This window comes from Lissotriton vulgaris, chromosome 2_2, assembly GCF_964263255.1.
Source record: "Lissotriton vulgaris chromosome 2_2, aLisVul1.2, whole genome shotgun sequence".
NCBI lineage: Eukaryota > Metazoa > Chordata > Amphibia > Caudata > Salamandridae > Lissotriton > Lissotriton vulgaris.
In genome coordinates, this window is record NC_141688.1 from 213113795 (window position 1) to 213137509 (window position 23715).

The 23715-nt window shown below is 48.0% G+C and overlaps 1 protein-coding gene across 1 annotated transcript in view; it reads left to right on the top strand.

Annotated features, from left to right (window-relative positions):
* Positions 1-23715, top strand: part of LOC147729256 (SH3 and multiple ankyrin repeat domains protein 2-like) — a 2641300-nt gene that overhangs the window by 919493 nt on the left and 1698092 nt on the right. The window lies entirely within an intron of this gene.

Sequence of the window (23715 nt, forward strand, 5' to 3'; positions counted from 1 at the left end):
GCTGATTGCCTTGACTAGAGCGTGCGTGTTGTCGAAAGGGAAACGGGTGAATGTGTTTACGGACAGCCAGTATGCATTTGGTGTTGCTCACAGCTTCGGACGTTTGTGGAGAGAGAGAGGTTTTATGACGTCGCATGGTACAAAGATTCAGCATGGACAGCTTGTGAATGATCTTTTGGATGCACTTACATTGCCCGAGCAGGTGGCGATTATTAAATGTAGTGCACACCGTAAGGTGACGGATGATGTTGGTCGTGGTAATGCATTCGCTGATGAGATTGCTAAAGAGACTGCCAGGAACCTTAGCACTAAAATGTATGTGACGAGTTCGGTAAGGTGGCCTGCAGAAACTGGTATGTGTGAGGACACTATTGAGAGTGTGAAAGCGATTCAGAATGAGGCCACTGAGTCTGAAAAGACGAAGTGGAAAGAGAGTACGGGAAAATTGGATGCGAATGGCTGTTGGATCGATTTGTCAGAGAATAAGAGGTGGATGTTGCCGGATGCGTATGTGCTAGCTGTTGTGACGATGGAACACGGCTTGGCACATATTAGTGCGAAAGGTATCTGCAAGTTGTTGTCCCCTGTATGGAAGAATGATGGTATTACTAAGTGTGCTGAGAGATTGGTTAAGAATTGTATGATATGTATGATGTACAATCCTGGTAAGGGAACTCCTACACCCCCTGGCCATTTTGCCCCTCCGTCATGTCCCTTTGAGGTGATTCAGCTAGACTTCATCCATATGGAGCGATGCAATAATCTAAAGTACGTTTTAGTTGTGGTTTTGCGCATTCTCCCGATGGATCGAAGCCTACCCTCTTAAAGACAACACTGCTCTGTCCACTGGAAAAATCCTACTGAAGGAATACTTTCCTCGGTATGGAATGCCACGGATTGTATGGTCCGATAACGGAAGTGAGTTAGTGGGGAGTGTGATGAAGAATGTGTGTAAGGGCCTTGGAATTACACAGAAATTCCACAGCGCCAATCATCCCCAGTCAGCAGGTTTGGTTGAAGGGTATAATGGCACCCTTAAATTGAAACTAGCGAAGATTCAGGCTACGACTGGTCTCTCGTGGCCTGACGCTTTGCCCTTAGCTCTTTTGTCAACCAGGGCGACTGTACACTCCCGAGTGGGGCTCAGCCCCTATGAGATTGTTTTCGGCCGCCCTGCCAATGTTTGGGGGGTCCCTAGACCCAGTGTGTTCTCTGATCTTGAATATCCAATGTTGATCGATTATCTTCATGATCTGACTGCTAAACTGAGGTTAATTCACCAACAGGTCTTTGAAGCACTGCTGACGCAGACGGAGGGTCCAGGCTACCAGCTCCAGCCCGGAGACTGGGTGGTGACGAGGAATTTTGGCCGAAAGCGCAACCTTGAGCCTCGTTTCACCGGACCCTACCAGGTGCTCCTTGCCACGAGGACTGCTGTTCGTTTGGAGGGGCATAAGAATTGGGTACACGCCACCCATACCAAAAAGGTACCTATACCTTTACCAGCGGACTCGTGGGTGAGGAAGGGCATCGCCTCGTCTGAAGTTGAAACTGTACCGAACTTTGTTCCATTCAGCGACGCTCAGCCTGTCGGAGATACCTCAGTGCAGCAGAACGATATTGTTGAACATTTGTCATCACAGAACTCAAGATCTGAACAATTGGCTGGTCAACAGAACTCTGTGTCATAATCGGACCAACTGTTTGACGAACAGACTCGTCCTGGGAGAAGCCGATATTTTCTTCGCTCCAACACCAGAGACTAATAAACAAATATCTTTGCTTTCTCCCCTGACATCCACGTTACCCCATTGCCACTATCCAGTCTGAACACACTTGCATAATTGTGATTTTGTAAATTTTTAGTCTCTTTCCACGTATGTGTTTTTGCTTCCACAGCTAGGAGATTTTTTATATATTGTTGATTAAAAAATACCTTACATCCGGGTGGACCGTAGGGCCGCGCGGGTACTTCCTTCTGGTTAGTAGGTCTTGACACTAGGTCAGAGACCGTCGATTCCTAGGAACTCCTGGGGATTGACTACTGCTACACAGAACGAAGTGCGTCAAGAACGTTGCGGACGGTTTTAGAGGATGGCTTTCTCGAAGCTGTCGGAATTGGAAAAGGCTCAGGCTCAAAGATTCGAATTGCGTAGAATTGCACGTACAAAATGCTTCATGTTTCAGGTGTTCCTTCTATTCCTAACTGTTTCTTCGTTATTGGTGGGTGGGGTGTATTACATGATACAGTCATTGTTGCCTTCTGCCTCACCTACCCCTTCTTCTGAACCTAAACCTACCTCCACTGTCTCTCCTCATTCCTTCCACATCTTACCCCAACACGAGCAGGTTAGACGTGCGGAATTCATGAACAATTCCTTTGTTCAGCTCCTTCCTCAGCATCAGTTGGTGATGAACACTACCAATTGTTGGGTGTGTGGGTAAATGCCACCTACCACCGATAAGAGAATTCCGTACTTGGTCCTTCCTTATAGTTCCCAGGGTTCAGCTCGAGCATTTCAAACAATGTTTCGAAGCGCACTAGATTCTTACCCCAATCGAGAGCCACGTTCTCCACACTTTGGTTCCGGTCCGTATCATAAGCCTTTGGCAATAGCGATTGCTGATTTAGATAGGGATATCTATGAACCATCGCTCATCCCAGAGGAAGAGGTGCGAGCCTATAGGCATCTGAGTGAGGTTGAGTATAGTGCGCTCGTGGACGAAAGGCAGCTCAAAAGTTCATCTCCAATATGGATCGTACCCCACCTTGGTAATTTCTGTCTAAAAGGTCGTGGCCGAAGCCCGAGAGCTCACCTTGGGGAGAGTGCTTGCTCTGAGACGTATGTTTTACCAATGCTCTCTTCCCCTGTTCTCCTGACTTCCAAGGGTACGTACTTTGTCTGTTACGATCGTGCATATACATGGTTGCCCCTTGACTTCGCGGGCACCTGTTACATTGCAAACTTGTTGCCACCGACTTTTACAGTCGCCTCCGATTATCACAAGACCAGAGTAGTGAGGGGCGTGATTAGCAAAGAGGACACTGCCGGTCAAGAGGCAGGAGACTTTTTCAAGGGTTTCTTGCCGTTTTGGGGGCCTATGATCAATAGTAGGAACCTGAGACAGTTGAGTCGAGTGGTGGAATCGACAGCTAACATCACTGCCAGTGCCCTTGGTAATATCACAGCAGAGCTTCAGGCGGATAGGCTTATGATGTTACAAAATCGTATGGTTCTAGACGTCGTCTTAGCAGATCGAGGTGGAGTATGTAAGGTGATCCGTTCGAGTTGTTGTATATTCATTCCAGACAACGCTCCCACTGTCTATCAAGCCATCTCGAAGTTGCATAAGATCTCTGAGTCCATACACGTGGACGTAGGGGATTGGACGCTACTCGGGTGGTTTTGGGGCCTAATGTCGACTTGGGGTTGGAAGATTCTGATGATCATTGGGGTTGTTGTAGCATTCCTGTTCACGTGTTGTCTTTGTGTGCAGTGTGGTCCTGCCTTATGTGGCTCTGTGCTACGACGTGTATAAGGCGGTCGCCTGTTACCAAAGGAGCTCTGATGGATAGAATAATGCTGCAACAGCATCTAGATGGTCTGATGAATATCGAGATCGATTTTGATTCCGACTAGTGCTTGCCTACATGAGGGCAAAAGGAGCGTCTGAGGTTCCGTGACAATTGTAAGTGGTGTTTCCGACTCGCACGAATATGGTCGAGTCTGGTATCTATGAACCGCAAATGACGGGTTTAGTGGGTGTACGCGTTTTCGCTGTGCTAGCCTAAACCGTTTGTTTGTTTCGTGGGTTTCTTCATCTGAACCCACGGGTTCCATCTTAGATACGGCATCCATTTTGTTTCTTGCCCTCAAGTAGCCAGCGAACGGACGCTGTCCGCTTCGCGACCCTGGGATTCCCAAACTCTTGCGGAAGACACGTGTTCCTTTGAAGGTGTCTTTATGATAAGGGGGATGTCACTGTAAGGCAGATGGCCCCGCTCGAGGCTCATCTTGCTGTGCCGGTTTATTGTTTCAGTTGTGCATTCATTAGGCACGTCCCCTTTGATGCCTGCAACTCGTGTTTCCTGATACCACCCCCTTTTTCACCCTTTTCGATCTGTTCACTGTCCTTGTTTTCCTCGGCACCTATTTCTGTCTCTTCCTTGATTCGTTTACTGCCGAACGGAATGTACTAATGGTGGGAAGATGTACTTTTACAGTTGGGAACTACCAAATGCTACTGTAATTATGTTCCGGACCCTGAATACATGAAAGCGACCCCCTATGACTTTTACGATGGGAACCAGGTTGTAATCCTTTGTGCACCATGTTATCCTATGCCCAAAACCTGTATAAAAAGAGCGATCCGCAGATACAAGTTGAAGCAGACTCCTCGAACTTGCACATGTTGTACCTCCTGTGACTTCTGTGTTCCCTGCAGTAATAAACCTCGAATCTTTGACGCCGAAGGAAGTGTCCCGTGTCTCTGTCATTTGTATGCCGGAACAGGTTACCCACGAAGGTTTTAGGTGTTATCCCTGGCACCGCTGGGTCTTAGGAAAACCCAGTCCTTCAGCCGGCCACATAATCCCTGCAGCCAGTTACCACAGAAGTCCTGCAGGGGTCTTGCCTTAGCCCCCTGCTTTTTAACATCTATGTCACTGCTCTGGTCTACTTGACCAAGGAATTAGGGGTAAGGTGATTCCCTACGCAGATGACACTCAGCTGCTGGGCAAAGAATGAGGACTCGGTTTCCTTTGTTCAGCAGTGCTTGTCTTCGATTTTTGAGTGGCTTGCTGCTGCGCACTCAAATGTAATGAAGACAAGTCAGAGTTTCTCCTCCATGGTAAATTCCCCCCATCGCTACAGAGATACGATCTGGCCTCCTGGGTTCCCCTTACCAACTTCCAATGGAAAATCCACAAAGAACCTGGGAGTGTGGTTTGAGGATAACCTTTCTTTTTCCACCCAGGTAAAGAAACTCTCAGGCAATGTGTGCAGGGTCGAGGAGCGTCTGATGTTCACAAGGAGCATGTTCCAGGTCTTGGCTGCGATGTGGGAGAAGGCACTCCTGCCCGTTCTGTTTCTACAAATCTGAGGGACCTCTGCCAGAGCAAGATTGACGGAGCGAAGGACATTCTCTCATTGAGGCTTTTGGGTTTGATGTTGTTGACAGATTTGTAGGCGTGGGTGAGGAGTTTGAAATGTTTCTCTTCTCGACGAGGAGATAGTGGAGTTCTCGTAGGTGGTGGGGGATGTGTTCATGACACGGTGTCCCGAGGATGAGTGTGGCTGCTGTGTTCTGGATGGTTTGGAGTCTGTGTAGTAGTGCTCTGTTGATCCTGACGTAGAGTGCGTTGCTGTATTACAGTCTGCTGGTAAGAAGCGCGTGAGTGACGGTCCTTCTGCATTCCGGGTCGACTCCCACAAAACGCTGAAAACTTTTGTGGGGGATACATAGACCTTCCCCCGGAAGTAAGGCCTTATGTGGCGGTATTAGCTGGTGTTCCTAAATTGGGGAGTCCTAGTCAAAGAAAACTAAGGTTATCCACTGGCTGAACACAAACAGGCAGATCCCTAGTCACCTGAGAAGTAAAGTATTAATGGTGCGTAGAGTTCCTTGGATAGGACCCTCACGCAAATCTATTCCAGGTGACTGCATTGTAGTTTCATTCGAGGATCCACAGACAGCCCAACACATATGTTCATGGCATACTGGGGGGGAGAATTCACCAATTGTAGTCAGACCACTAACATTCTTCTATCCCCCTCGCCCTATCTTAAACCATGGGGGGGATTGGACATTGCCTCGCTACCCGGCCTGAGGAGGGGTGAGAGAGGGCTGGCAAGGCCCAAACAGACGGTGGCATGGAGTACCAACTGTTAATAGGTTTGGTTGCTTAGAAGAGGTAGACTGACTTTCCCTGCCTCTAGGTTTACCATCTGATGCTAAGGACAAATTGCCTCCATCGCCAATAGTTCCTCTTATCCTTGAGAGCTGCCTAAATGGGAGTAGCCCTACCAGGGGACCAGCAAAGAAGGTCGATAGGACACTGTTTAGTGCTTCAGATGTTCCCCTTCTTATAACTCATCTCTCTGACCAATTAATATCAGATGTTGGAGTTGATCTGAGGATGTCGAGTAATTTTATGCATAAGGAAGCCCAGGCTCTGGCCATTTTGCCCCAGTCCACTTTATCATCATTGGCACCTGTCTCTGCATTTACTCATAGAATTAAGTCAGTTCCTGATCCCGCACTCACGGAAGGCAAAACTATAAGGGGGGAGGGCTTTCACCCTAAAGCAGGAATAGACACTGTAGATTTACCGTTGATGCCCGTGGTAAGGAGCCCCGGCCTGGACTCTAATCCCCTTATACATGTCCCTACACCGGGAGTGAGGGTCACTGGGAGCACTGCACTAAGGATTCTGAGTTGGAATGTAGCAGGTCTTGCTCGCAACTTTAATATCCCCGATTGGAACACTTTTGTTGAATCCTTCGGGATTTGTATTTTGCAGGAAACTTGGTGTCTAGAACCCCCCCACAAGGTGGGTTATACTACCTACTTTGTCCCTGCATCACAACCATCTGGTAGCAAAGGGCGCCCATCAGGTGGCCTTTTAATTTGGGCCTATCCGTTAGGCACATGCCCACAAAATCCCCTGACCTACAGAGATTATCAGTTAAAGGCCCGGGGGGGAAAAAGTTGGAATTATTTAACATCTATCTAAGGGGGGCAAGGGGCGGTGTCTCTATGTTGCCACTCACAGGTATAGAGGAAGAACTTGGAACCTGCGACGCCGACACTCTTTTGCTATTAGCTGGGGACTTTAATTGTTCCTTGGAACCACTTGCCAGCGAGGACATTTTAGACACTTGGGAGGAAGATATTAGGAGAGGCATTCCTCTGCTCACACTCAAACCCATTAAAAAATGGACACAGGGGGCTATAGATCTTAATGCCCTCTGCATGGAATTTGGCTTAAGGGCAACCAACGGTAGATCCAAGTCTGATCCCAATGGGGCACACACATATAATAGGGTTGGTCATACCTCCCGAATTGATTATATACTTTTGAATCACAGGCTCTGGCCACTCTTGCTTGACATGGAGGTCCTACCAACCACTGACAGTGATCATAACCAATTAGCTTTGACTCTTTCCTCCCCTTGGAGGGGCATGAGGCCAAATCCACCCCCCCCCCCACTTATGGAAATCAACGCATGAAGTATGCCCTTCGAACTGTGGAAGGCGGCTCAAATGGAGAAAAATTGCTATGGATGAAGGGAAGATGACTTTAGCAACATCCATAATGACCAATGCGAAAGCGCGGCTTGACTCCCTAAGCCCAAGTAAACTGGATGTCCCGTGTCTTTTCGCAGAGACAACTACAGCCTTGGGAGAATTGTTTACTACCAATCCAGCAGGTGGGAGGTTTAAGAAAAGAAGTGCTCCTAAAGGCGGAGCAAGTTGGTTTTCCCCTGCCTGTCGCTCTGCAAAACGTGAACTCATCAGAACAGTGAAATCCAAGGACACCAACCTTATCAAACTCGCTAGGAAAAGCTATCGGAAGGCACTAGCCACGGCTAGGCTTGAGTATGAAACCCAATTCTGGACTGATCTAAAGGCGGCTAGCTCCAGGAAAGATTCGAAGGGTTTTTGGGAATTGTTGAGAGTGAAGCACCAACCCGAAGACTCCCTAATGACATGTAACATAACTGGGGAGGTGTGGTTTGCTCACTTTTCCCAGCTCTACTCCCTAAGTGGGGGTCCCAAAGCCAGCCCAATGGCTCAACCGTCCAGTGAACATTTGCACATCGAAAGTTCTGACTACAATGAGGCCGATCTCTTTTATGCCAAAGAAGTAGAGGGGGCGATTAAGTGCTTGGTCCCGAACAAGGCTGCGGGACCCGACGGCATTCCAGGTGACCTACTTAGGGTTAACATAGAGGAGTGGAGTAGTCTTATTGCTGCACTCTTGAATGCTGCTTTGATGGGTGGGCGCCCGCCGGACTCATGGAAGGGAGCGGAGGTCGTCCCAATTTTCAAAAAAGGGAGCCGGGACGACCCTGCAAATTATCGCCCAATCAGCCTATTAGACTCCACACAGAAGGTAGCGGGTAAGGTAGTCCTAGGGAGGATCCTATAGTGGATTGAGGAAGAACAGATACTCTCGGACTTTCAGGCTGGGTTCAGATCGGGCACTGGAACCATCGAACAGACATTCCGGTTATTAATGATCTACTGGAAAGTGGTTGTTCTGGGTAAGGGCAGTTTGTACCTTGCCTTCATAGACTTACGAACCGCCTTCGACCTAGTCCCACGGGAACAACTGTGGCGCGTTTTGGACGCAATGGGTATCCCCCCGTACCTACTTAATATGCTTATAAAACTACACGAGGACAACTTTGCGCAGATCAGGTGGGGTGACCAGGGTCAAAAAACATCTCTTATTCCTGTGAATAGGGGAGTCCGCCAGGGCTGTGTGCTAGCCCCCACTCTGTTCTCTTTATACGTTAACGGAGTGGTGGAGCATCTTCTCAAACATCCAGCTGACGCGCCCTCCCTGGCTGGCAGAAAAATCCCCACTCTCCTATTCGCAGATGACACCCTCCTGATCTCAAAAACGCCAGCAGGCCTGCAATGTCTACTCACTAGCTTCAAGAATTATTGTGATTCTAGGGGTTTTGCAATTAATGTGGGTAAAACTAAGTTCCTGGTTCTGAACCCTCCGAGGAAAACTGTCATCCCGCCATCCCTGGACTCTGTTCAACTTGAGAGGGTAAATGAGTTTGACTATTTGGGCATTCGTCTATGCGATTCAATGAGCTGGAAACCCCACCTACAAAAGGCATTGCTGGTTCACAAGAAGGTGGTAGGGGCACTCTTGAAAGAACAACGGGCCTCTTCACTTAAACCCATTGGCCCTGTATTGGACATCTACAGGGCAAGGGGGGTGAGTGCAGCCCTTTATGGGTCTGAATTATGGGGTGTTCAGAAAGTAGACCTTCTGACCAGATCGGAAAACAAATTCCATAAAGACCTCATGGGTCTGCCGTATAGCACACCCGCTCTCCCAATTTTGCTGGATACAGGTACTCGCCCGATAAGCGATCAGGCGAGGTTGCGCCCCCTCCTCCTCTGGACACGAATTTGGAGGGTACCAGAATTGTCCAGCTATGCTGAAGGTTTAAGGGAACTGCTTTTAACATCTGGCTGGTACAAAATCCGCTGGCTAAAGGAAGTCAAGTGTCTTCTTACTGAACTGGGCCTCGAGGATGCATGGGTCAATAGAACTGCCCCGCCAAAGCAGACCCTAAAGAAGCTTTATTGGTTATGGGTGATGGACAGCAGAAATTGCAACTCCAAACTTTGTAAAACCACTGTTGAATTTCTGATGATTAAGGAGGTCCCCTATTGTGAACCATATTTGGACTTGATTACTAAATCTTGGGATAGGGCGCTATATTTTAAATTTAGGTTGGGGTTACTGCCAGTGGGGAAACTGATTGCTAGCTGGAAGTCACTATCCCCATCAACACCATTTTGTCCCTTCTGTGCGAATAGGTCTGAGTCAGTCGCCCACCTACTTTTCGAGTGCCCAGCCTACATAGTCCCGCGCCGCATCTGGCTGAAGCCTCTGTGTAGGAGCCTTGGCACTAGATCCCATCTTGAGGCCCTACGTATCTTAAGATCTGACCCTTGCCCCCTGTTCGCTTGTTGCCTTGCCAAATTTTTGGGCTGGGCATGGCGGACCCGATCTTTGAGGTTATTAATCTTGCCCTAAAATTCTCCCCCTATCTGTACTAATGCCCAAATCGTCTTCCTGTAAATATGAAATGAAATGTTTTATTATTGTATTGAGTCTTTCTATTATATTGTTTTTATTGTATTGTAATGCTTTTTCAGATATGTGCAATATATCGAAACAAAGCTTGTTTCTACTACTACTATTCTCTCATTGAGGCTTTTGGGTTCGATGTTGTTGACAGATTTGTAGGCGTGGGTGAGGAGTTTGAAATGTTTCTCTTCTCGACGAGGAGCTAGTGGAGTTCTCGTAGGTGGTGGGTGATGTGTTCATGACACGGTGTCCCGAGGATGAGTGTGGCTGCTGCGTTCTGGATGGTTTGGAGTCTGTGTAGTAGTGCTCTGTTGATCCTGACGTAGAGTGCGTTGCTGTAGTACAGTCTGCTGGTAAGGAGCGCGTGAGTGACGGTCCTTCTGCATTCCGGGTCGACTCACTAGAAAGTTTTGCAGAGGCTGGGCAGGCAGTTGTAGCTGGTGGAGGCAACAGCGTTAATCTGGCGGTTCATGGAGAGGGAGGAGTCGAAGATGGGGCATGTGGATGTCATCTGTGGCAGCGAGTAGGGCGGTCTCGGTGCTGTGGTTGCGTCGGAATCCAGACTGGGAGGCGTCCAGGATGGAGTTTTCTCGTTGAAGCAGGTTACATGGGTGTTTACAAGTCTCTCTGTGACATTGGCCACAAAGGGCAGGACAGAGATGAGTCGTTAGTTTTTCAGTTCTGTTGGGTCTGCTGTCGGTTTCTTGAGGAGGGGTTAAACCTCCGCCCGCTTCCAGTCATCTGGGAAGATGCTGGTCAAGAAGGAAGTGTTGATGGTCCGTCCTAGTTCGGGTGCGATGGCGGTGGTGGCCCTGTGGAATATGTGCGGTGCGCAGGTTTGCGAGGGGGCTCCTGTGTTGGTTTTCTTCATGGTCGTGGTGATGTGTTTGACTGTGGCTGGATTCCAGGTCATGATGGATGGCTTTTCAGCGGCGTGGGGGAGGGGGTGCTGTCCGTTGTTAGTTCGCTGAAGTTGTCGTAGAGCAACTTCTTCTGGTGGCAGTAGGTGCTGAGCTTGTTGCAGAGTACCTGGGAAGGTCTGATGTCCGTGGCTTCGTTTGGGGGTTTTGTGAACTGCTGTATGTTGAACAGTTCCTTGGCATTGGTTGAGTTGGTCTGAATCTTGTCTCTTTGGTCTGTTTGGTGTCTATTATGCGCTGGTGGTATACCTTCAGGGCACTCTTGTGGTTGTTCTGTGATTCTGGTTTTGCCATGTTTTCTCTAGGCATCTGCAGGAGCAAGTGAATTCTTGTATTTCTGAGGTGAACCTGGCGGCCATATCTGGGCGTTGTTTGGCAGGTTGGCGGAGGGGTACAAGCTTGTCGACGCAGCAGTAGATCCATCAGTGAAATTCTATGGCTGCGGAGTTGGTGATGTGGTGGTGTTGGGGGGGTGGTCTTGGATGAGGGTGGTGTTGAGGTGTTCCTCTGTGACTTTGCTCCAGTTTCTTTGTAGCGGGCACCGGGCGGGCTTGGGTGCGGTGGTAGTGCAGAAGGTAAAGTGGATGTAGTGGGGGTCCGTACAGGGGTGCCAGGTTGTGTGGCTAAAGTGGATGTATGTCCCTCCCGCGTAGATAGGGTCGAGGGTGTGTCCAGCATTGTGAGTGGGCGTGTTGACCAGCTGCTACAGACCAATGTTAGCGAGGTTGTCGAAGAGAGTGGTGGAGTCAGAGTTGTTTCTTTTGTCGAGATGGAAGTTCAGGTCTCCGAGTAGGATGTGGTCTGTGGAGGTGATGGTGTGGGGTGCGGCAAGTTCGGTGATGGTAGGTGCAGAGTGGGTGCGAGGTCCCGGTGGTCTGTAGATGAGGGTGTCGCGTAGTATGGTCCTAGGACTTGTCTGGATCTGGAACTGGAGGTGTTCTGTGTTCGAGTTGTGGTCACTTGTGCTGGATGTGGACAGTCGGAGGGAGGCCTTGTGTGCGATGGCGAGTTCTCCTCCTGGGCGGTGGGAGCGGTCCTTTCATTGGATCTTGTAGCCGTCGTGGAAGCCTGTGTTGATGTCGGGCCAGAGGTGGTGTTGGTCCAGGTTTCCGTGTAGAAGGCGACGTCGGGTGAGAGGGTGTCGATCAGGTCCCATATCTCTACGGCGTATTGGTGCACAGAGCGCACGTTGTGGAGTTTGCAAGTCAGGGTTTCGGTGGAGGGTGCCTCAGGCCGGCTGACGGTGGATGTGGTGGTGTGGTCGATAATGAAGGATCTGCAGCAGAATATGCATGAGAACAGTCCATGGGGGTGAAGTGCGAGGATCTTTTACAGTCGGGTTGTCTTACGGGGTTGAGTTTGTGGAGTGCGTTGGCGTTGTAACGGCGCTGTCCAGGAGATTCAGTGTTCCTGGTGCTGGGTGCGGTCGGGTGGTGGACAGGCACAGACGAGCTTGCCTTAGGCATGCCATCGGCGCGCCAGCGGCACGACCGCGCAGTGACCTCAAGTAAGAAAGTGAGGGATGATCAGCTGGGAGGCGGGATGGGCAGAGGAGGGGGCGGGCTGCAGGTGCAGAGCGGCGGGAGAACAAAGCGGGATAAAGCTCAGCTGTGAGACACTGAAAAGTAGGAAGTAGAGAGCCAATGATAGCCCAGCTGTCAGGACACAATAGTAAACAAAATAGACAAAATAAACGAAAAATAGCCCACAGAGAGTGAGAATGTACTCAGCTGTGGTGACTGGCACACAGGAGGCACAAACCCCTCTCAGGTGGAGGAGACAAGGCTTCGGCGGCAGGGGACTTGGCGCGGAGCTGCTAGGGTGAGCGTGTGTCCTCGACCAGAGTATATAACATGCTTCATGTTAGCCAACAGTACCCGATAACAGAGCACAAAGTTAATTTCATTCTTGTATTCAAACAGGGAGCCTAGAGCCAAAATTCGTGGATGCTCCTAACCAAGACATAAATCAGTTGCTCAAAAAATCAGACTTTCATGCAACAACAGACCAAAGGCAAACTTTTTTTGTGTCCACCCAGCAAATTTAATTATAATTGTTTTCAGGTGGAAACTCTTTTCATATTTCGAGGAGTAACAGGTAAGGTGAGGTTGCTCCAAGGGGGAACGTGTTGGTAGAATGAGAGGTGCTCAGTGTAGAAGAAAAGGAAGAATTCAGTGACATAGAAGAGAGAACATTGCGTATTATTTAACAAGAGAGCAATATGCGCGATTATCGTTCACTGTCATATGCAGCCTACCTATAACAAATGATATATACAGTTTAAATTGCATGTATGGCTGCAGAAAACATTAGTCTAGGCCTTAAACCAAGGGCGTCGACGTTTCGATCCGACTTTGGGCTCAGGGGAGGTTAACAGCCTTGGCCGTGCGAATCTTCTTCAGGACTAGGTTGGTGGGGGCAACCTGAATGGAGGGGGCTGAGTCACCTGATAAGGATAAAAAAAGAGGGTCAGGTCTGTAGTTGTATACCATGGTGAGCATCAAAAATGCATGGGCAGTAGAGGGTTAATAAGGCTTACCCTCCGTGTGTGAGGGGCAACAATCAATGGGAGTTCAAAATATAACATTGTGTGGGGCATCAAGGGTGGTATATACCACTAGTAAAACAAAAAGGTAAAGTGTCCTAAGTATTTGAAAGGGGCTGCACAGGGACTGTAAACATAGATACAAGAAGCGCCTAGAAGCACAGCATGCTTAATATCAACGGGGTTGCAAAGAAGACAAATAGAGGTAGGAACTGCAGCCCCTTATTGGAGCTTCTACAGCTCTTACAGACTGCCGAGTGAGGCAGCTCATGCATGGCTGGGTTTCAGCGCCTTCTTTGTGACTCCAAGCTACTTAAGGAAAGTAGAGAACTTCAGGAGGAAATCTAAAGATCTTAGAGTCAATACTTCTGTCAGCAGTCAAGCTTGACATTTGACTAAGTTACTGCCGATCCATACGCTGCCACTTAAGGCAGTATGGCCAGGTCAATGGGGCACCATTTGCCACCGCAGCTTCGGAAAGGTTACTGCTTCCTAATGGCCCTGAGCCCTGGCACGTCACCACCTCCCGCTGATGGGCATGCGGGGTGAGCGCTTCGACCGCCCTGGTCATTTACCAGCTATTTAGAGGCGCTCGTGGGGGCGCTGCCAACCCATAATCAGGGTCGGATTGGGATCACAATTCTGCCCGGGCACTGACGAAAAAAGTGGCCCACATTTAAGAGGCGTGGCCCATATTTAAGGGGCGTGGCCCACATTCAAGGGGCGTGCCCTTTCATGAAACACCATTTGCACAGACAAGGAATGAAAGTGGGAGAATACTGTTCTTGCACACAACACAGGGCCAAGGTGACAATGGCCTACATGCTGAGCAACTAAAAAAAATAGCAAGGCCCCTTTTTGTCACAAAATTATTCCAGCCCTCCAGCACAGGAGCACCTGAAAAGCAGCAAAGCCCCTGCTATTACTAACCTACTCAGCCCTCCCCAGACCTTCAGCTCAGGAGCACATGAACAGAGGTAAGGCCCCTGCAATTAGTAAATTAATCAACCCTCCAGGCCTTGGGAAAATGTCCTGGCAGGGGAGCACAAAACACAGCTTTCTGGGTCATCCAAGGTAGCCAGGTAGCCAGGTAGCAGGCTGAGGTGAAGCTGGTGCATGGGAAGTGCCTTCCCAGTGTGTTCTGGCAGTTTGAGTATTTACCATTTACTGTAGTATTACCCTTGTACCTGTGTATGGTACCCTTGTATGTAACTTGCACAAATCACTTTTCTCTTGTAACACACTGTTTGCTACCTCTCACTTTTGTTTGCTTTAGATACTTGCACAAGTGCCACCATTGCCTACGTAACGTTTTTTCTTGTGCTGGAGTGTCTGCCATTAATTGCAGTATTACACCTCTACTTGTATTTTGTATGCTTTTGTAACCTGCACACATATCTCTTTTTCCTCCTGTAATGTATCGTTTGCTCCTCTTGTATTTTGGTTGCTCACTATTGTCACTTTTGATTCATGTAACTTAACGTTTGCTTTTGTAATTTGTCCACTTATCATTTTCTCCTCATGTATTATTGCTGTTCCTAGTGTGAAGCGCTCTGACACCTTCGGGTAAAGTCTGCGCTATATAAAATCGCATAAATAAATAAAACAAAAAAATTCCAAACATCACCAGGGCCCCACAGCAAGACCCATTCTTCCTCGCCCACTATGCCCTGAATGTGAAGGGCTGTGGGCGAGGTGTTAAGACTAACACCGTTTCTGGGCTGCATGGGCCCCAGGGGGGCCGAGGTGCAAATGGCTCAAAGGCCTGAGAAACACCTGGCCCTCAGGGAGGCTGATTATGGCAAACAATCACCCCTCCCCAGCCCAGCCTCAGCTTGAGCTTGATTGCTTGGCAGGGTAGGGGTGAAGGAGAGCCCACAGCTGACAATCGCTGTCTGGCCGCACAGCGAGGCTGCTTTCATTTTCTCAGTCTCTGTCTCCGTGCACTCTGTGGGCCGGTTTTTTCTCCCCTTTCCTAGTCCACTCTCTGTGGACTGGGACAGGGGAGAAAAAAAACGGCCCACAGAGGGCACTGAGGCACCGGCCCTTCGGCCCATTCCCGAATGCCCGCCTTGCCAATCCGCCCCTGCCCATAATGCATCGGCTGGCAGCTCAGATATGACACGGAAGGAAGCGAGGTGCCCGTCTCATCCCACTAACCAGCAGTGATTTGGAAAGTAATTGACATTTCATATTCCCTTATGCAAAGGCGAGGCATAAAGAGCATCTCAGCCTTTCCAACAATCTGTGATATGAGGACTTATACAATAATGATATCAGCAGTGGGTGATATTGCACAACCCGTGACCACAGCTGCCACGTGGCCCCTTCTCATGCATAACATAATCAGCCAGGGGTGGCTCTTCAGACAATAAAGCTTTGCATTCTGGGGCTTGGGAGTGCCTATATCACACTGTGACTGTGGCCCTGTACATCAGGACATACATGTGATGTTTATCAAAGAGTCATAATAGGTTTCGGAGCCCTCATTGAAACACAGAGGTGATCAGTGGAATGCTTGCAGAGGTCTCGCCCCTGGCACCCGCTTGGTGCCACCCTCTATCTCTCGGGGTGAGTGCTGCCCTAAGTCTGAGAGGTCTGTGCACCGGTGGGCCCTGGGCTCGCTGCGCTGCTGGGGTCGAGCTGCATTGCACTGATAACGCCCAGCACGGCTGTAGCCAGCCTGCGGCCGCGTGGGTTTCCTTCTACTTGGCAGTGCATGCTGGACAGTTCCTATTGGAGCAGAAGTAAGCCTGGTCTGCAGAAGGTTGGCCCTTGTCTGTGTTGTAAAGTGAGCAAACACACGGTGGACTGGAATGCAACAGTGAGCTGCTGCCAGAGATTCTCTAAGCGTTCGACCCGTCAGCGTTTGTGTTACAGAAGAACACGCTTCAATTACTATGATGAATAAATCTTCGATACTATAGGAAAATACAACAGTTGTAAAGGTACCCTCGACATACTTCCAGGCACCAGTATCATATGTAGCATTATACCGGCTGAGGTCTGGCTAGAAACCCCAGATAGATATTTGATGATGTCATCAGCACACTCCGCCATATCTTGGAATGTTCATGGATGAATTGGTTAAGGCGTTCCCCGGTATGGACTCGCCCTCAGCATTGTGGCGAGTCCATATGTCCATTGTGGCGGTGTCTTGTCTGCCTATGTGTCTCCTCTGCTCTCCCACTCAGCCCTCCAGGCGGTGACGTCAGTGGAACCCTCGCTGTCTTACAGGAAGTGATCATGGCTGTCAGTCCCGTGTACCTCACCATTGGAGGCGGGGCTACTCCCTGCGTCATTTCCACTTTACTTCAAATCGTGATACTTAATGACTGCACATGCACCCTATTAGCATAGTGCAGCATTGTCCTCATCGACTTTACAGCTGAGGCTATTCTTATGATAATTATATACTATATTAATATTAGTAGTAGGGTTATTATTAATATGATACCGTTTTTATGGGGTTTATATAGTTCGCTATACTGCATCTCTTCTACGTCTAAGCACTGTAAATCACAGGCATTGTTATTACCCAATTAATAATTAAATGAATGCACCGACCATGGAAGGATTGAAGGCGGAGTTAGCCTTGCTGGGATTTAGACTTGTAACTTGAAGTCCACTGCATGTCTCAGCAGGGAGCGTGTAACACACGGAGCCATTCCGCAGCGAATGTGTACACATCATAGCGCCCTGCGCAGGGATATAAGTGCACTTTCTGCTCGGAGATAGGATGCGATGCCCTTTTGTAGCGGCGTCAGATGTGACCCAGTGTTACTTGGATGCTCTAACCCAGGTGTAATCCACATAGAAAATAGGAAACCGTAGCAAAGGGGTAAACATACTTGAAATGTGTATGAAAAGCAGCGCAGTCTTTGCAAAAAGGCACTTCTTCAGGGGTAATAGTCATGCAGCAAATTCATTACAGATACACCAGAAAAATGACAGTCCGATATTGAAGTACAGTACTGCCCCAGTAATGCTTTCTAGGCTCAGCCAAAAAGTGCTACTTGTTTTCATGCTTCTTTATATATGGCATATGAAACAGCGCTTGCCGGAATTCTAAGCGCTCTAAATAACAGACGATTGGCGCTTGGACCCTTTCCTGCCTCTGATGGCTTTGATGGAAGAAGAAAGCTCGTTGTGAGGTTTCTCACCAGCCACTTTTCTGCTTATGCATTTTTTTCAGAGTTCAATTTATCTGAAAATTACAAATATGGGGGTGGAAGACGGCATGGCCATTCCGAGGGCTTTCATCGCTTAAGCCCTGGAATAAATTGAGATGAATAGACGCCTGGGTAGCATCTCATTCACGAAACAACTGCTGCGGAAACCATTTCTGCTCATTTCTCCCCAGTAGCATTCCTCGAGAAAAGAACCTATTGATAGAAAAATACATGTTGTGAATTACCAAATGGATTTCAGGCTGTGATCGAGTTATCTCCCAGAAACGTAAACCCTGCCGACATTACTTGTACATTCGTTGTAAGGCATTGCCTTCAGGTGGATTGTGACATGTGTGACAGCTGCAACCAGGATGAGATTTTAACCAATGTAATATTGCATTCTGGGACTTGTAGTTTTGCTTTTTGACATTGCAAGTCTGTCACAGAAATTCAGAGGTGCAAACTGTTAGAAAGCCAGAGCTGAATGTAGCAGTGAAAGCTGACTCTCGGCTAGGCAAGGAAAAGAGACCTGCTACCCTTTTGAAAAATAGAAAACAGAGATTGGTGTAAATCACGATGCCAGTCATTCTTGTCATTCGCCCTCAATTGTCCTTCCTGGAGAATGAGAAAATGTGGAAAGTGAGAGTCTCTGCGGGCTCCTATCACCCTTGACGCTGTGGCCTGTGATGGTGAGCCTGGGTGTCTAGTCACTGGGAGCACCGCTGCGGCCTCCGGTCACCTTCTGGGTATGTAGACGCACTGATCCGGGTCAAAGTCACAAATTAAGGCCGACAGCGATGGAGCACTGCCTGGCTACAAGAACCCAGTAAGTTCCTCTGAACAAAGTACCTTTTATTCTGATTTGCAGAGCATTGCAAGGATGCCTTTTCGTAGATGCTGCACACAGCGAAAGCGATTCGTTAGTTCCGAGGCGCAGCGAGTCTGTGATGCGAGGTCCTGAGCCATTGTCAAGGATCCCATTGACGAGGGATTGCGATGCGAAGCCTAGCATTGAGCATGCGTAGCGCAGTTGGGGAGGTGTATTGGGTCCTAGGAGCTATGAGGCTGCGATGCACAGTCCGGTGTCGTAATCGAGGCTGCCGTTGATGAGGAATGCGCAGGCCTGCACTTAGGATGCAATGCATGGAGGCAGTTCAGAATAGGCAACGGAGGTGATGAGGGTCTCTGCTACTGGTCCAATACACACAGCAACAGCTATGAGTGGGTTCCGCAAGGGGTTGCTCAATGCAGCAAAGAAGATGTGTCTGTTTTGCTGGATCTTCATGGGCTGGCAAGCAACTTGGCACCACTTCCAGAGGTCCGTGACTAGGGTGGCACCACTTGGCAGGGTAGACTCACCGATGGCATAGTCTAGGTGCAAGTGCAGGATTGTTGGACGCCTGTGATGTCTCTGAGGCCTCAGATCAGGAGCCAGGTCAACTAGCCCTTGGAGTCACTCTGAGGTTTTGGGTTCAAGAGATGCAGGTCCGGTCCTTCTCACCCAGGAAAAAGGTCAGCAGGCAGCAGGATAGTACAGCAGTCCTTTCAGATCAGCAGTCCAGCAAAGTGGAAGTTCCGTCAGCAGCACAGCAGTCCTTCTGCCTGGCAGAGTATCCACAGGTCCAGAAGTATCATGAAGTGCTGGTGTCTGAGGTTCAGTATTTATACCCAGTCCTGTCTTTCAAGTGAAGAGAAGGTTCTAGAGGCATGCCATTGGAGTTCACAGGTGCCCTGCTCTCCTTGCCCTGCCTCCAAAATATCTACAGGGGGTATGCAGCCCTTTGTGTGATGACTGGACACAGCCTATTCAATTGTAAGTGGGGTTGTGCCCAGCTCCTCCCTCCAATCCTGCTTTTGATGACCCATCTGAATATAGCATGTTACAACGCATGCTAAAACATCGCGTACTATTACAACGCGATCATTACAACTACCGCGTTGTTAGTACGCAATGCATTTACATCGCAAGTCATTACAACGACTTTTACTAGGGGGCGCGCTGGATTTAGGAATATCCTTTAAGTACTAGATTCTTGCATGGCCCGACTGTCTAGCTAAATTCAAAGATGTAGATGGTTGGGTATGTTTTTTCGTTGTCACCGTAGGTCCGTTTGTTTGTTACTACTAGTTGCGGCAGCCTCAGAACCTTGTTTCACTGAATAGTGTTCGTATAGGTACGAGTTTTTCACCGCTCACAAATTTGTATCGTTATTGAGTGGGATAATTATTATTTGCTGCTAGTTGCAGTTGGCTGGAAACATTATTTTATAGATATATTTGCTACAATCTTTCTCCATTTGGTGTTTGTGAAGCCATGTGTTCTCCAGCGCTCATACCTTGAGTGGGAGTAAGCAACATCAGGATGTGAGGTGTTTCCCTTGGAAGAATCCACTTCTACCTGTGGGATTCAGAGGAACAGGGGCCATCATCATGATTAAGATAGAGTGGGTGCTAATATGCAGAATGACCCCTCACTAGCGCTTCTGGTTTCCATTTTCAGTTCTCCCTTTAAATAACCTTCTACCTGGCATTGGCCTATGGCAACCTCCATATGAGCATTGATTGACTACATGATGGGGGTGTGTTGAACTACACCGAGTGACTGCATTTTGGAGGTGTGTGGAAACTAGCTAACCTGGTTACTTGACCAGGAGTCATTACCGTGTTTCATTCATCTGAATGGCCTTTCCTTATTCTTATCCCCAGATTATGTATTCCTTCTTGAGGAGATCCCTTTAATATGCGCCTTGGGTCGAAACCTCCACATTATTCCAGGAGTTATCCCTGCAGAATATTATTGCATATAAGGAACAGTGCTCAAATTATACTTTAAATCAAGTGAAAACAGGTGGCACCACTGATTGTGTATATATATATATATATATATATATATATATATATATATATATATATATATATATATATATATATATATATATATATATATATATATATATATATATATATATATATGTGTGTGTGTGTGTGTGTGTGTGTATCATATTGTACAGTTCACATTTATTTTTATTTATTTTATTTTATTTGAGATTTTTATTGCGCGACAATTACCCGTGGGTGTCTCGGCGCATATGATTACTCAGATAAGGACCGATGCCCATCAGCTTACTGGTCAAATAACCAGGTTTTAAGGAGCTTACGGAAACCTACCAGGTTGGGGGCTTTCACTTGTGAGCACTGCATCATCTCCATTGTTGTACATTGTTACACCATCAAAAAGGAAAATAATAATATAAATTCCGTATTTTGAAGGCCTTTACTTGTTGTTTATGGTAGAATAGTGCGTTTGATACAGGTCCACACACGGTATAGACTGGTTTAAAAATTAAACCCACAGAGCTGTTTTTCTCTAAAAAGTTGGAAGAAAAAGGGAGAGTTGTTACATAGGGATTGTATCTTCTTTGTAAATCAGTGATGTGCAAGTCTGTAACTGATCAATGGTTTGCAACAGCACTTATGGTCACAGCCATTGATACTTTGCACTCCAAACGATGCATAGGTGGGAGACAGCCCTTTCATGACCCTGATAATTGAGATATCGAATGGGTAGCTTTTCCTACTCACATTGCAGAAAGCAATGTTGCAGCCGAAGACCACATGATCTTTGCATATTGCAGGTGTTGTGACTGTACAATACCTTTGTATATTAGGCCCTGGGCCTATATAGCAGTGCATGCCTGAGGCCTGCCCATCAAGAAGGGGGCAGGGACATCCCCTGCCTCCATGGGGACATGTAAAATCTGTATTGCATCAGCCGAGAGGACTTCGCTGGTGGGTCCTTGGGAAACTTGGTGCTCCTTCTTGAAGCGCACCCCACTGATAGCACATTCCCATGAGCAATTCTTTCGCTTACGCTAAAATCTGAAACATGGCACAGGGGCATGGCACCTCATTTGCCATAGAACATTTTCATTGCACGGTGCAAATCTTGCACCCCTGTAGGGAGTATGAACATGCCTATTCAATACTAAAGTGCCTCAGGAGCTGAAAACCAGCTATACAGCCAGATCAGGTTTGCTAACTGGATTCCAATCGGTGCAGCGCACTCCAAGATTACAGCTTTCAGAATGAACTGATTATTGAACGAAAATCCTGTACAGGAAATGTAGTGTCCCACCCACATCGAGCAGCCTGGCAAACCCCCATGTAAATATATTTGATAAACATATGTAGAAATCAACCGCGTGCTGTAGAGTTATCTGGCAGTAAGGTGTAATTACCACTCTCTGTTCATATCCTGGTATCTGTAATCTTGTTTCAACAAATCCTAGAGTTCATACCGTTCCAAGTGCAGCTTGTAATTCTAGACATACTCCTGGCGCTATAATAATGGTTTCTGTTAAGAGTCAGAGTTTTCTGTAGCTAAATCCGAGCAAAATAAGAAGGCGACGGAAACAAGTATAGTATTATTTGGTGCGCGCACAGCCTGTAATTGGTGAAGGAAACTTTATTTTAATTAAGTAATCATTCTGTGACATTCTACAAAACACATATTCGAACCACTGAGTTCAGAGTCGGCACACGTTAAATTAAAACATTCTCACCATGACAAATACAGTGGGATAACACAGGTGGCACTTCTACAAGCGAAGACTGATACCATTCTGGCTTGGTAGCCCCCCAAGACCCAGACAGAGGTGAGAGCCTTTTTAGGTCTCATCGGGTATTACCAACAATTCGTCAAGGGATACAGCACCATTGTTGCCCCCTAGACAGGGCTGACTTCGCGGAAGCAGCCCAAAAAGGTGATCTGGACCGATGCCTGCCAGACTGCATTTGATGCCCTGAAAACTGCCATGTGCAGGGCACCCATGTTCAGGGCGCCTGACTTCTCCAGGAAGTTCATTGTGCAGACAGATGCTTCAGAGCAGTGGGTGGGAGCAATACTCTCACAAGGGAATGACAAGGGCTTGGACTGACCCCTAGTCTACCTTAGCTGGAGGCTAATTCCCAGGGAACAGAGATTTAGTGCAATCGAGAGGGAAGCGTTTGCTGTGGTCTGGGCGCTACAGAAGCTGAGGCCCTACTTATTTGGGACTAACGTCCGGGTTCAGACGGACCACAGGCCCCTCAGATGGTCGATGCATTTGAGGGGTGAAACCCCAAAACAGTTGAGGTGGTTCATCTCCCTACAGGGAATGGACTTTACGGTGGAACACCATCCTGGCACAGAACACGCCTACGCTAATGGTCTGTCCATTCCCATTTCAGCTGGAGGGAACACGTGTTAGACTTAGTATCTTTAATGTGGTTGCCCCTAATTTTTTGCCTCTTCCTCCTGTATTTTCTTGACACTGTGCTGCAATACGTTTTGCTGGTATAGATGCTTCGGGCACTTTGCCACTGCTGATCAGTGCCAATGTGCGAGTGCTCCCTGGAGAAATTGTGTTGTAATTGGTGCTCTATGATTGGTAAATTTGCGTTACCCGTGGGTACCTAGTAATGTGCACTATATGTGCCAGGGCTGGTAACTCAAAGGCTGCTAGTGGGCCCGCAGCACTGATTGTGCCACCCACGTGAGTAGCACTGAAATGATTACTCAGGCCGGCCATTGCCGTGCCTGCATGCATTACGTTAACTGCACCATCGACCTGGCCGTTGTCCAAACCTGCCAGACCTTACCCTTCCCTTCTCGTACACATTAGCCACCCCTATAGTAGGCCCGAGGTACCTGGGTAAGGTGCAGTGTATGTAAAAGGCAAGACATGTACTAGTGTGGGTGACATGTCCTGGTAGTGAAATACCGCTAAATTTGATAACGCATCTTTTAGGACAGATGGTTTTTAGATTCTGTGTTGGAGAATGGCACTTTTAATTTCTTTTTCTAAACCAGTGTGGAGTCCGTTTGTAGCGTTATCACTGCATTACTGAGATTGTTGGTACAAGTACTTTGATCATTGCCTTTGAAGATAAGTCTGTCTGTTCGAGCCAAGCTACTGAGGGGGTGAGCAGGCGTTATCTACAAGCATGTATCCCCCTTACCCTGACTAGAATCAAGGGTCCCTATTTGGTCTATGGTACCTACCTCATCCAACGAGAGATCTCAATTTCTAACAGAGTGGGTCTATAGAACTAAATGAAGCTGAGAGAGAGTGATTATGTAGACTTGAGGGGCACTATTAAATGGTGATAGTGAGGGAAACCGCAGCAGAGGTGGTCATTGGGGGGCGCCAACAAACATTGTTGAACAAGGTGCCACCAGTGCTAAAACCG